The sequence below is a fragment of the Miniopterus schreibersii genome (genome assembly GCF_964146895.1).
Source record: "Miniopterus schreibersii genome assembly, chromosome: 9".
NCBI classification, from domain to species: Eukaryota; Metazoa; Chordata; class Mammalia; order Chiroptera; family Miniopteridae; genus Miniopterus; species Miniopterus schreibersii.
This window is the reverse complement of record NC_138118.1, coordinates 32586959-32599240: the sequence shown is the minus strand read 5'-3', so window position 1 is coordinate 32599240 and position 12282 is coordinate 32586959. Positions and strand designations below refer to the sequence as shown.

The 12282-nt window shown below is 36.9% G+C and overlaps 1 pseudogene across 1 annotated transcript; it reads left to right on the top strand.

Moving 5' to 3' along the window:
• Positions 1–1536: 1536 nt before the first annotated feature.
• LOC308561639 (general transcription factor II-I pseudogene) lies at positions 1537–2720 on the top strand (annotated as a pseudogene). Its single transcript has one exon. The product of its transcript is annotated as a general transcription factor II-I pseudogene (transcript).
• The last annotated feature ends 9562 nt before the right edge of the window (positions 2721–12282 follow it).

Genomic DNA, 12282 nt, shown 5'->3' with positions numbered 1-12282 from the left:
AAAGAGTTTGGGAGTTTTCCCTCCTCTTGACTTTTCTGGAATAGTTGGAGTAGAATAGGTGTTAATTCTTCTTTGAATGTTTGGTAAAACTCATCTGTAAATCCATCTTTTTCCAGACTTTTGTTTGCTAAGAGTTTTTTGATTATTGCTTCAATTTCATTGGTTATTGGCCTATTCAGGTTTTCCTGACTTAGCTTTCAAAGATTATGTGCTTCTAGGAACTTGTCTATTTCACCCAAGTTGTCCAGTTTTTTGGCATATAGTAGATCATAGTATTCTTTTACAATCCTTTGTATTTCTGTTGGGTCAGTTGTTATACTGCCTCTTTCATTTCTGATTTTGTTTATTTGGGTCCTCTCTCTTTGTTTCTTAATGAATCTGGATAAAGGTTCACCAATCTTATTAACCCTTTCAGAAAACCAGCTTTTGCTTTCATTGATTTTTGTTTTTGTTTTTTTAGTCTCTATGTCATTAATTTCTGCTCTGATCTTTATTATTTCCATCCTTCTACTTCCTTTGAGCTCTTCTTGTTGTTCCTTAATATTTTTAGTTGTTGTGTCAGATATTTTATTAGAGGTTTTTATTGTTTCTTTTTATTATTATTATTTTATTTTTAATTTTTATTATTTTTAAATGTCTTTTTTATTGATTTCAGAGAGAGAGAAAGGGGAAGGGAGAATGTTGAAACATCAATGATGAGAGAGTTGTTATTGATTGCCTGCCTCCCACACACCCCAACTGGGGACTGAGCCTGCAACCCAGACATGTGCCCTGACCAGGATTTGAACCACAATCCAGTCGATGCTCTACTGCTGAGCCACACCAGGCTGGTCTTTCTTGTTTCTTGAGGTATGCTTGTAACGCTATGAACTTCCCTCTCAGGACTTCTTTTGCTGTGTCCCATAGAATTTGGGTTGTTTCTGTTCATTTTCATTTTTTCCAGGAAATGTTATTTCTTTCTTGATCTCATTGATAACCCATTCGTTATTTAATAACATGCTAGCTAGTTTCTGTGTGTTTGAACATTTTTGAGTTTTTTCATAGTGGTTCATTTCTATTTCATGCCATTTTGATCTGAGAATATACTTGATATGATTTAAATCTTCTTGAACTTGTAAAGACTTGTTTTGTGCCCCAACATGTGGTCTATTTTTGACAATGTTCCATGTGCACTTGCAAAGAATGTGTATTCTGGGAGAGAGAAGCTCAGAGAGCAAAGAAAAGGGGCCAGTGATTGTCCCTGCCCATGCGCTCTGTAGCCCTTCTGCCTGACTGCTGTGGTTACCGGCCTCTCTCTCAGTCCCTGACAATTTGGATCTAGGCGCTGAGTGAGGCCCTGCCCAGAGCTGCCATGCTGTGGTCACCAAAGCTCGGTTGAAAAGCCTGGGTCCCTTGCCCTCTCACTTCCAGCCCACTAGTCAGCTCGCCTCATTCCGAGGCTGCTTCTCCACAGCTGCAGCTGGCAGATGGCCCACACTCGCATCCCCTTTACACCCACACAAGGGCACTGTCTGGAGGCAGCTGCACTCAGGAATCATGGCCCAAGTAGCAATGTCTGCCCTGCCAGTTGAAGCTGAGGAGTCTTCAGAGAGCCAAGATGGTAGTGACATTTCTCATGTCTGCTCTTTAGTCCATGTGTAAAGAACTGCCAAATCCAAGGCAGGAGTTGCTGGCATTGCAGTGTATGAAACAGACTTGTTTGTCATTGGAACTGAGAGAGGACATGCTTTTGTCAACACCAGAAAGGATTTTCAGAAAGATTTCATGAAATACTGTGTTGAAGAAAAAGAAAAGGCTGCAGAGATGCATAAAATGAAATCTACAACTCAAGCAAATCTGATGAGTGTAGATGCCGTAGAGATTATAACACTCAGAAAAACAGTTGAGGACTATATCTTCTTTTGCTATGGGAAAGCTTTAGGAAAATCAACAGTGGTGCCTGTTCCATATGAGAAGATGCTGCCAGATCAGTCAGCTGTGGTAGTGCAGGGGCTTCCAGAAGGAGTTACCTTTAAACACCCTGAGAACTTTGATCTTGCAACCCTGAAATGGATTTTGGAGAACAAGGCAGGGATTTCATTTATCATTAAGAGACTTTCCCTAGAGCCACAGAAGCACCTAGGTGGTCGCGTGATGGTAACAGATACTGAAAGGTCAATGCTATCTCCAGGTGGAAGTTGTGGCCCTATCAAAGTGCAAACTGGACTCACAGAAGACTCTGGTATTTCCCTGGAAATGGCAGCTGTCATGGTAAAGGAAGAATCACAAGATCCCAATTACTATCAATATAACATTCAAGGAAACCATCATTCTTCAGAGGACAACAAAGGAGCAGAAATGGAAGTACCAGCAGAAGATCTTACTCAACATGTCCCTTCAAAAACAAAAGTGAGGACCCTGAAGTTGAGGTGACTATTGAAGATGATGATTATTCTCCACCTACTAAGAGACAAAAGAGCAACAAACCACCCTAGCCATCAGCCGCAGAACCTGCCAACACCAGAAAGCGGAAAGTGAGGGAGTTCAACTTTGAGAAATGGAATGCTTGAATTACTGATCTACACAAACAAGTTGAAGAGTTGTTTGAAAGAAAATATGCTCAAGCTATAAAAGCCAAAGGCCCTGTGACAAACCCATACCCTCTTTTCCAGTCACATGTTGAAGATCTTTATGTAAAAGGACTTCCTGAAGGAATTCCTTTTAGAAGGCCATATACTTATGGAACTCCTTGCCTTGAAAGGATATTACTTGCAAAGGAAAGTATTCGTATTGTGATTAAGAAACATGAACTTCTGAACTCAACACTTGAAGACTTACAGCTTGATATACCAGCTTCAGGAGTAAAGGAAGAGAGGTATGCCAGAATCACTAAATTACAAAAGATGGTAGATCAGCTTTTCTGTAAAAAAATCTTCTGAAGCCTTGGGGAGCACTGAAGCCAAGGCTGTACCTTACCAGAAATTTGAGGCACATTGTAATGATCTCTATGTGGAAGGACTACCAGAAAACATTCCTTTTAGAAGTCCCTCATGGTATGGAATCCCAACACTGGAAAAAATTATTCAAGTGGGCAATTGAATTAAATTTGTTATTATAAGACCAGAACTTCTGACTCACAGTACTACTGAAGTTACTCAGCCAAGAACAAATACACCAGTCAAAGAAGATTGGAATGTATGAATTACCAAGCTACGGAAGCAAGTGGAAGAGATTTTTAATTTGAAATTTGCTCAAGCTCTTGGACTGACAGAGGCAGTAAATGTACCATACCCTGTGTTTGAGTTAAATCCTGAATTCCTTTATGTAGAAGGCTTGCCAGAAGGAATTCCCTTCTGAAGCTCTACCTAGTATGGAATTCCATGACTTAAAAGGATTGTTCATGGCAGTAATAAATTCAAGTTTGTTGTTTAAAAACCTGAACTAGTTATTTCCTACTTGCTTCCTGGGATGGCTAGTAAGATAAACATTAAAGCCTTGCAGTCCCGGAAAAGACCATGAAGCCCTGGGAGTAATTCAAAAGTTTCTGAAATTGAGGTCACTGTGGAAGGCCCTAATAACAACAACTCTCCGACCTCAGCTGTTTGAACTCTTACTCAGACTAATGGTTCTAATGTTCCCTTTAAGCCTCAAGAGAGAATTTTCTTTTGAGGCTTGGAATGCCAAAATCACAGACCTAAAACAAAAAGTTGAAAATCTTTTCAATGAAAAGTGTGGTGAAGCTCTTGGCCTTAAATAAGCTGTGAAAGTGCTATTTGCATTATTTGAGTCTTTCCCAGAAGACTTTTATGTGGAAGGCTTACTTGAGGGTGTGCCATTCTGACAACCATCTACTTTTGACATTCCAAGGCTGGAGAAGATACTCAGAACAAAGCGAAAATGAAGTTCATTATTAAAAAGCATGAAATGTTTGAGACAGCAATTAAGGAGAGCACCTCCTCCTCTTAGAGCCCTCCAAAAAAAATAAATTCATCCCCTAATGTTAATACTACTGCATCTGGTGTTGAAGATCTTAACATCATTCAGGTGACAATTCCAGATGATGATAATGAAAGACTTTCAAAAGTGGAAAAAGCTAGATAGTTAAGAGAACAAGTTAACAATCTCTTCAGTCATAAATTTGGTGAAGCTATTGGTATGGGTTTCCCTGTGAAAGTTCCCTACAGAAAAATCACAATTAACCCTGGCTGTGTAGTGGTTGATGGCATGCCTACTGGAGTATCACTCAAAGCTCCCAGTTACCTGGAAATTAGCTCCATAAAGAGAATTCTAGATTCAGCTGAGTTCATTAAATTCAGTCATTAGACCATTTCTAGGACTCGTGCTTAATAACCAGTTGGTTGATCAGAGTGAATCAGAAGGCCCAGTGATACAAGAATCAGCTTAGCCAAACCAGTTAGAAGTTCCTGCAACAGAAGAAATAAAGGAGACTGATGGAAGCTCTCAGATCAAGCAAGAACCAGGCCCTACGTGGTAGACTCTTCCCTCCTAGGCTTAAAGTATCAGTGGGAGAAAAGAGCCTTTTGGACCTGTTACTGCCCCAGCTGTGTAATATACTAGTATAACAGAAATACTTTCTATAGAAACCTTTTTTTTTACATTTAGATAGAAATGTCTACTTTTTCAGCAGTTCTGTGAATTGAATTAAAGAGGAGAGTGACTGTAGATTTGAAAAAAAAAAACAAAAAAAAAACAACAAACAAAAAACCAAAAAAAATCCAATGTGTATTCTGCTGCTTTGGGATGAAATATTCTATAAATGTCAATTAAATCCATTAGATCTACAGTGTCATTTAAGCTCTCTGTTTCCCTGTTGATATTTTGTCATGATGATCTGTCCATTGATGACTTGGGGTGTTAATGTCCCCCACTATGATTATGTTGCTGACAATCTCCCCCTCAAAGTCCACCAAGAAATTTTTATATATTTAGTTGCTCTCATATTGAGTGCACATATATGTATATTTATAAGGGTTTTTTCCTCCTGTTGGATTGGTCCCTTTAGTATTATGTAGCGACCTTTGTTTCTTGTTTTGGTCTTTATTTTGAAGTCTGTTTTGTTAGAAATAAGTATTGCTACTGCAGCTTTTTTTGGTATCAATTTGCATGGAATAATTTTTCCCATACCTTCAGTTTCAGCCTCTGTGAATCTTTTGCTCTCAGGTGGGTATATATTTTAGACAGTATATATATTGGTCATGTTTTCTTATCCATCCAGCTACCTTATGTCTTTTGATTGGAGAATTTAATCCATTTACATTTAAGGTTACTATCGATATGTACTTATTTAATGCCATTTTCCCCCTTTATGCTGACGTACCTGTTTCTCAGTATTCCTTCTTTTTCTTAAAGCAGTCCTTTTAGCATTTCTAGCAATGCTGGTTTGGTGGTACTGAACTCCTTTAGCATTCTTTTGTCTGGGAAGATCTTTTATTACCTTTAATTTTAAATGATAGCCTTGCTGGATAAAGCAATCTTGGTTGCAGCTTCTTGCTTTTCATTAATTTGGGAACTTCATGCCACACTCTTCTGGCCTGAAGTGTTTCTGTTGAGAAATTTGCTGACAGCCTCATGGAAGCTCCCTTGTAGGTCACTGCTCATCTCTCTTGCAGTCCTTAATACTTCCTCTCTTTTTTAAATTGTATATTGATTTTTTTTTAAAATATTACAAATGTCTCTTTATCTCCTCAATGACCCATTCCACCCTGTCCCACCTCCCTCCCCAATCCCTGTCCACACCATTGTCCATGTCCTTGGGTTGTGCATATGTGCATATAAATTCTTTGATTACTCTCTCCCCCTCCACTCTCATGCCCTCCTCCCTCCCTCTGACATTCATCAGTCTCATCTATGCTTCCATGTCGTTGAATCTATTCTGTTCATCAGTTTATTAAGTTCTTTAGATTCCACATATAAGTGAGATCATGTGATGTTTGTCTTCCTCTGCCTGGCTTATTTCATTTAGCATAATTTTCCCCAGGTCCATCCATACTGTCCCAAAGGGTACAAGAACCTTCTCCTTTATAGCTGCATAGTATTCCTTGGGGTATAGTCCCACAGCTTTTTTATCCACTCATCTACTGATGGGCACTTGGGCTGTTTCCAGATCTTAGCTATTGAAAACTGTGCTGCTATGAACATCTGGGTACATATCTTTTTTCTGATTAGTGTTTCAGGATTCTTAGGATATACATCTAGAAGTGGGATCACTGGATCAAAAGGCAGCTCCATTTTTAATTTTTTGAGGAACCTCCATACTGTTTTCCATAGTGGTTGGACTAGTCTGCATGCCCACCAGCAGTGTACTAGGGTTCTTCTTTCTCCACATCCTCACCAGCACAAGTCATTTGTTCATTTGTTGATGGTAGCCATTCTTACAAGTGTGAAGTGATACTTCATTGTGGTTTTAATTTGCATCTCTCTGATGATTAGCGATGTTGAGCATTTTCTCATGTGTCTCTTGGCCATCTGGATGTCCTCTTTGGAGAAGTGTCTATTCAGGTCCTTTGCCCATTTCTTAATTGGGTTGTTTGTCTCCCACTTGCTGAGTAGAATGAGTTCTTTGTACACTTTGGAAATTAGCCCCTTATCAGATACATCCTTGGCAAATATGTCCTTCCAGACCGTGGGGTTCCTTTGTATTTTGAGGCTGTTTTCTTTTGCTGTGCAGAAGCTTTTTAGTTTGATGTAGTCCCATATGTTTATATTTCTTTTGTTTCTCTTGCCCTAAGAGATGTATCAGTGAAAATTCCACTATGTGGGCTGTCTGTGACTTTACTGCCTATGTTTTCTTCTAGGATTTTTATGGTTTCATGACTTATGTTTAATTCTTTTATCCATTTTGAGTTTATTTTTGTGTATGATGAAAGTTGGCATTCTAGTTTCATTGTTTTGCATGTAGCTGTCCAATTTTCCCAGCACCACTTATTGAAGAGACTCTCTTTACTCCAATGTATGCTCTTGCTTCCTTTGTCAAATATTAACTGACCATAATGGTGTGGGTTTATTTCTGGGGCTTCTGTTTTGTTCCATTGATCTATATGACTGTTGTTGTATCAATACCAGGCTGTTTTGATTATAATGGCTTTGAGGTACAATTTGGTGTCTGACAACGTGATTCCTCCCATTCTGTTCTTTTTTCTCAAGATGGCTGCAGCTATTTGGGGTCATTTTTAGTTCCATATAAATTTTTGAAATGTTTGTTCTAGATCTGTGAAATATGCTGTTGGCATTTTAATTGAATTTGCATTGAATTTATAAATTGTTTTGGGTAGTATGGACATTTTAGTGATATTAATTCTTCCAATCCGTGAGTATGGTATATTCTTCCACTTGTTTATATCTTCTTCTATTTCTTTTTTCAGTGTCCCGTAGTTTTCTGAGTACAGATCTTTTACATCCTTGGTTAAGTTTATATGTAGGTGCCCTATTTTTTTAAGTTACAATGGCAAATGGTATTGTCTTTTTAGTTTCTCTTTCTGAAAGCTCATTGCTGGTGTATAACAATGCCATTGATTTCTGGGTGTTGATTTTTGTATCCAGCTACGTTGCCAAATTTGTTTATCAACTCTAGTAGTACTTTGATGGAGTCTTTAGGGTTTTCTATGTACAGTATCATGTCTTCTGCACATAATGACAGTTTTACTTCCTCCTTTCCAATTTGGATATCTTTTGGATGTTTTCTTCCTGTCTGATTGCTGTGGCTAAGACTTCCAGTATTATGTTGAATAAGAGTGGTGAAAGTAGACATCCCTGTCTTGTTCCTATTTGTAACGGAAATGATTTTAGTTTTTGACTGTTGAGTATGATGTTGGCTGTAGGCCTGTCATATATGGCCTTTAGTATGTTGAGGTATGACCCCTCTATTCCTACTTTGCTGAGAGTTTTTATGAGAAATGGATGCTGGATTTTGTTGAATGATCTTTCTGCACCTGTTGATATGATCACATGATTTTTGTCCTTCATTTTGTTTATGTGATGTATCACATTTATTGATTTGCTGATGTTGAACCAGCCTTGAACCCCCAGAATAAATATCACTTGGTCATGATGTATGATCTTTTTAATGTATTGCTGGATCTTGTTTGCTAGTATTTTGTTGAGGATTTTAATATCTATGTTCATCAGAGATATTTGCCTGTATTTTTCTTTGTAGTGTATTTATCTGTTTTTGGATTAGGATGATGCTGGCCTCATAAAATGAGTTTGGGAGTTTTCCCTCTTCTTGAATTTTCTGGAATATTTCTAATAGAATAGATGTTAATTCTTCTTTGAATGTTTCATAAAACTCACCTGTAAATCCATGTGGTCCAGGACTTTTGTTTGTTGGGAGTTTTTTTTTTTTTTTTATTAATGCTTCAATTTCATTAGTTGTTATCTGTCTATTCAGGTTTTGGCCTCTTTTTGATTCAGCTTTGGCAGGTTGTATGCTTCTAAGAATATGTCCATTTCACCCATGTTGTCCAGTTTATTGCATATAGTTGCTCATACTATTATCTTACAATCTTATGCATTTCTGTTGGGTCAGTTGCTACATCGCCTCTTTCATTTCTGATTTTATTTATTTGGGTACTCTCTCTTTGTTTCTTGATGAGTCTGGCTAAAGGTGCATTAATCTTATTTATCTTTTCAAAGAACTAACTCTTGGTTTCATTGATTTTTTTGTATTTTTTTTTAGTTTCTATGTCATTGATTTCTGCTCTGATCCTTCCTTCTACTTCCTTGGGGCTTCTCTTGCTGTTCTCGTTCTAGTATTTTTAGTTGTTATGTTAGACGGTTCATTAGATTTTTTTTCTTGTTTCTTGAGATAGGCCTGTAATGCTAAGGATTTTCCTCTCAGGACTGCTTTCGCTGTGTCCCATAGATTTTGGGTTGTTGGCTGATCACTTTCATTTTTTTCCAGGAAGTGTTTGATTTCTTCCTTGATCTCATTGGTAACCCATTCATTGTTTAATAGCATATTATTTAGCTTCCATGTATTTGAATATTTTTGAGTTTTTTTATAGTGGTTGATTTCTAGTTTCATGGCATTGTGATCCGAGAAGATGCTTGATATGATTTCAATCTTCTTGTATTTGTAGAAACTTGCCTTGTGCCCTAACATGTGATCTGTTTTGGAGAATGTTCCATGTGCACTTGAGAAGAATGTGTATTCTTCTGCTTTGGGGTGAAATGTTCTGTAAATGTCAATTAAATCCATTAGGTCTAGTGAGTCATTTAAAGTCTGTGTTTCCCTGTTGTTGATTTTTTGCCTTGATGATCTGTCCAGTGCTGACAGTGGGGTGTTAAAGTCCCCCACTATGATTGTGTTGCTGTCAATCTCCCCCTTAAAGTCCCCCAAGAAATTTTTTATATATTTAGGTCCTCCTATATTGGGTGCATTAATGTTTATAAGGGTTATTTTCTCCTGTTGGATTGATCCCTTTAGTTTTATGTAGTGTTCACCTTTGTCTCTTGTTATGGTGTTTATTTTGAAGTCTATTTTTTCAAAAATAAGAATTGCTACTCCAGCTTTCTTTTCCTTTCCATTGCATGGAATATTTTACTCCATCCCTTCACTTTTAGCCTGTGTGAGTGTTTTGCTCTCAGGTGGGTATCTTGTAGACAGCATATATTTGGGTTCTTCTTTCTTATCTATTCAGCTAGTCTATGTCTCTTCATCGGACTATTTATTCCATTTACATTTAAGGTTACTAATGGTATAAACTTATTTAATGCCCCTTTTCCCCTTTATGCTGATGTACCTTTCTCTCAGTATCTTTCTTTTTCTTAGAGCAGTCCTTTTAGCATTTCTTGCAAAGCTGGTTTGGTGGTGCTGAATTCCTTTAGCCTATTTTTTTTTTTTTGGTCTGGGAAGCTCTTTATTTCACCTTCACTTTTAATGATAGTCTTACTGGATAAAGCAATCTTGGTTGCATGTTTTTTTCTTTTCATTACTTTGAGAACTTCATGCCACTTCCTTTTGGCCTGAAGTCTTTCCTTTGAGAAATTAGCTGTCAGCCTTATGGGGGTCAGAAATAAGAATTGCTATTCTGTAGGTCACTGCTTGTCTCTCTCTTGCAATCCTTAATATTCTCTTTTCTTAACATTTGCCATTTTAATTATGATGTGTCTTGTAGTGGATTTCTTTGCGTTACTCTTCTTTGGAGCTCTCTGTGCTTCCTGATCTTGTGTGGTTTTCTCCTTCACCAGGTTAGTGAAGTTTTCTGTAATTATTTCTTCCACCAGGTTCTCTATCCTTTGCTGACTTTTTCCCCGTATGATGCAAATGTTGGTTTGCTTCATGTTGTCCCAAAGTTTTTTAAAACTATCCTCATGCTTTTTAAGTGTTTTTTCTTTTTGCTGCTCTGATTGAGTGGCTTTTCTACCTTATCTTCTCATTCACTTATTTTATCCTGTGCTTCAATGAACATGCTTTTAATTCCTTCCAGCGTGTTCTTGATATCAGATATGGTATTCTTCATTTCTACCTGGTTCTTATCATATCTATATCTTTTTTTTTATGCTGATGAAGGTTTCACTAAGTTCCTGGTCCTTCCTATTAAATGTCTCATGGTTCTCACTAATATCCTTGATCATCTTTATAACCATTACTCTGAACTTTATTTCTGATAACTTGTTTAACTCCATTTTGTCAAGGTCTTTTTCTGGAGATTTTTCCTTTTCCTTAGTTTGGAGGTTGTATCTTTGTCTCTTCATTTTAGTGACTCTTCGTGTGTGTATCCACACATTAGATATATTTGCTGTCTCCCAGTTTTGTGGGGTGGGATTTGGTAGTGTACGTACAGTGAGGCCCAGAGGTGTGTTTTTCTTATAATTCTTAGCTATATGCTCTAGGCGTGTCCTTTTTGTGCATTTCCATTTTGTGGGTTCTTTGGACTTTCCTGTTGTGATTAGGTCTAGACTGTTGTTTACTTATTCATGGGAGGAACCTCCTCTCAGTTTTACTACCTTTGAGGCTCAGCCGCAAACTACGTCATGTGAACTGTTGTATAGGTGCTAACAGGGCAAAAGAAAACCCACAACCACACTACTAGGAAACAAACTAACTTACAAAATATCATGACAATAACAGTGAAAACAACCCAAGAGAAAGTAGAATTGGGAGATTGAAGCAAGAACACAAATGCTAAAGTAAAAAAAAAAAAAAAAAAAAAAAAGGATATTATTGCTAATAGTCATAATAATAATAATAGAATAATATAAAAAGGAAAAATAGAGAAGCTACTGGAATATAAAAAGGGCAGCAAAACGATGTTGAAAGAAAGAAGGATGAGCAAAAAATTAAGGGTAGAGATTTGGAATAGGAAAATGTTTGAAAAAGAAAAAAATTAAATAGAGAGACAAACAGAAAGAAATAAACAAAAAAGCAGAAAGACAGAGCATAAAAAGGGAGAAAAAGAAAAGAAAAAAAGAGAGTTATGCCAATGGAATAAGAAGAGAGAGAGAGGTAAAGCAATGTCAGGGAAGGAGTCCAATAAGAGATATGGGGTAAACAATTCAGAAAAGCAATAAACTTATTGCTTTTAATGATAATATTCCAGCAATAAAGCAAAGGATATAATGAAAATCCTCATAATTGAACAAAAAACAAAACAAAACAAAACAAAGCAAAAAAACAAGCTAAGCGAGACAAAACAAACTTTAAAAAAAATAATTAAAAATAAAAACAATTAAAAATTATAAAAATTTTTTTCTTTTCTCCCTTCTTTCAGACTCACTGATGTTTCTTCAGTTCTCCTTACTTGAAATACGTCCACTCAGGTATATTTATCTTGTTTTCCCAACCTGGTTATGCAGTATTTTAGAGGTAAATCCAGTCTGTGGCTGGGAGCAAGGGTGCTCTGCTTCTTGTGAGAGTGCTGCCATCTTTTTTCTCCCTTACTTATAGTTTTTAATTATTAAAGTCAGAACAAAGAATATTATGTATCATTACCTCTCATCCAATCATCAGTTTTCTTGCCCTTATTAATCTAATTTATCATCACACAATGCTATTTTAGCATTATTTTTTCTGATAGTCTATTTCAATAAAAAGATTTAAAGAATTGGTATTTGATTAGTGACCATATTGCTTGTATAATATTTTTTATTTTTATTTTGTACCCTTTTGGGTTCAAGTGTCACCTCTCCACCTCTGGGCCCCACCCCTGCCTCCACCAAGGAACACATGCATTTTTAAGGTTGCAGCTTCTTTACCTTATACTTAAGATAAGTTGGAATTACTTTCTCACCAGCAGAAATGCACTGTGCCTTATGTAGTAAATTGTTTTTAATGTGTTTTTT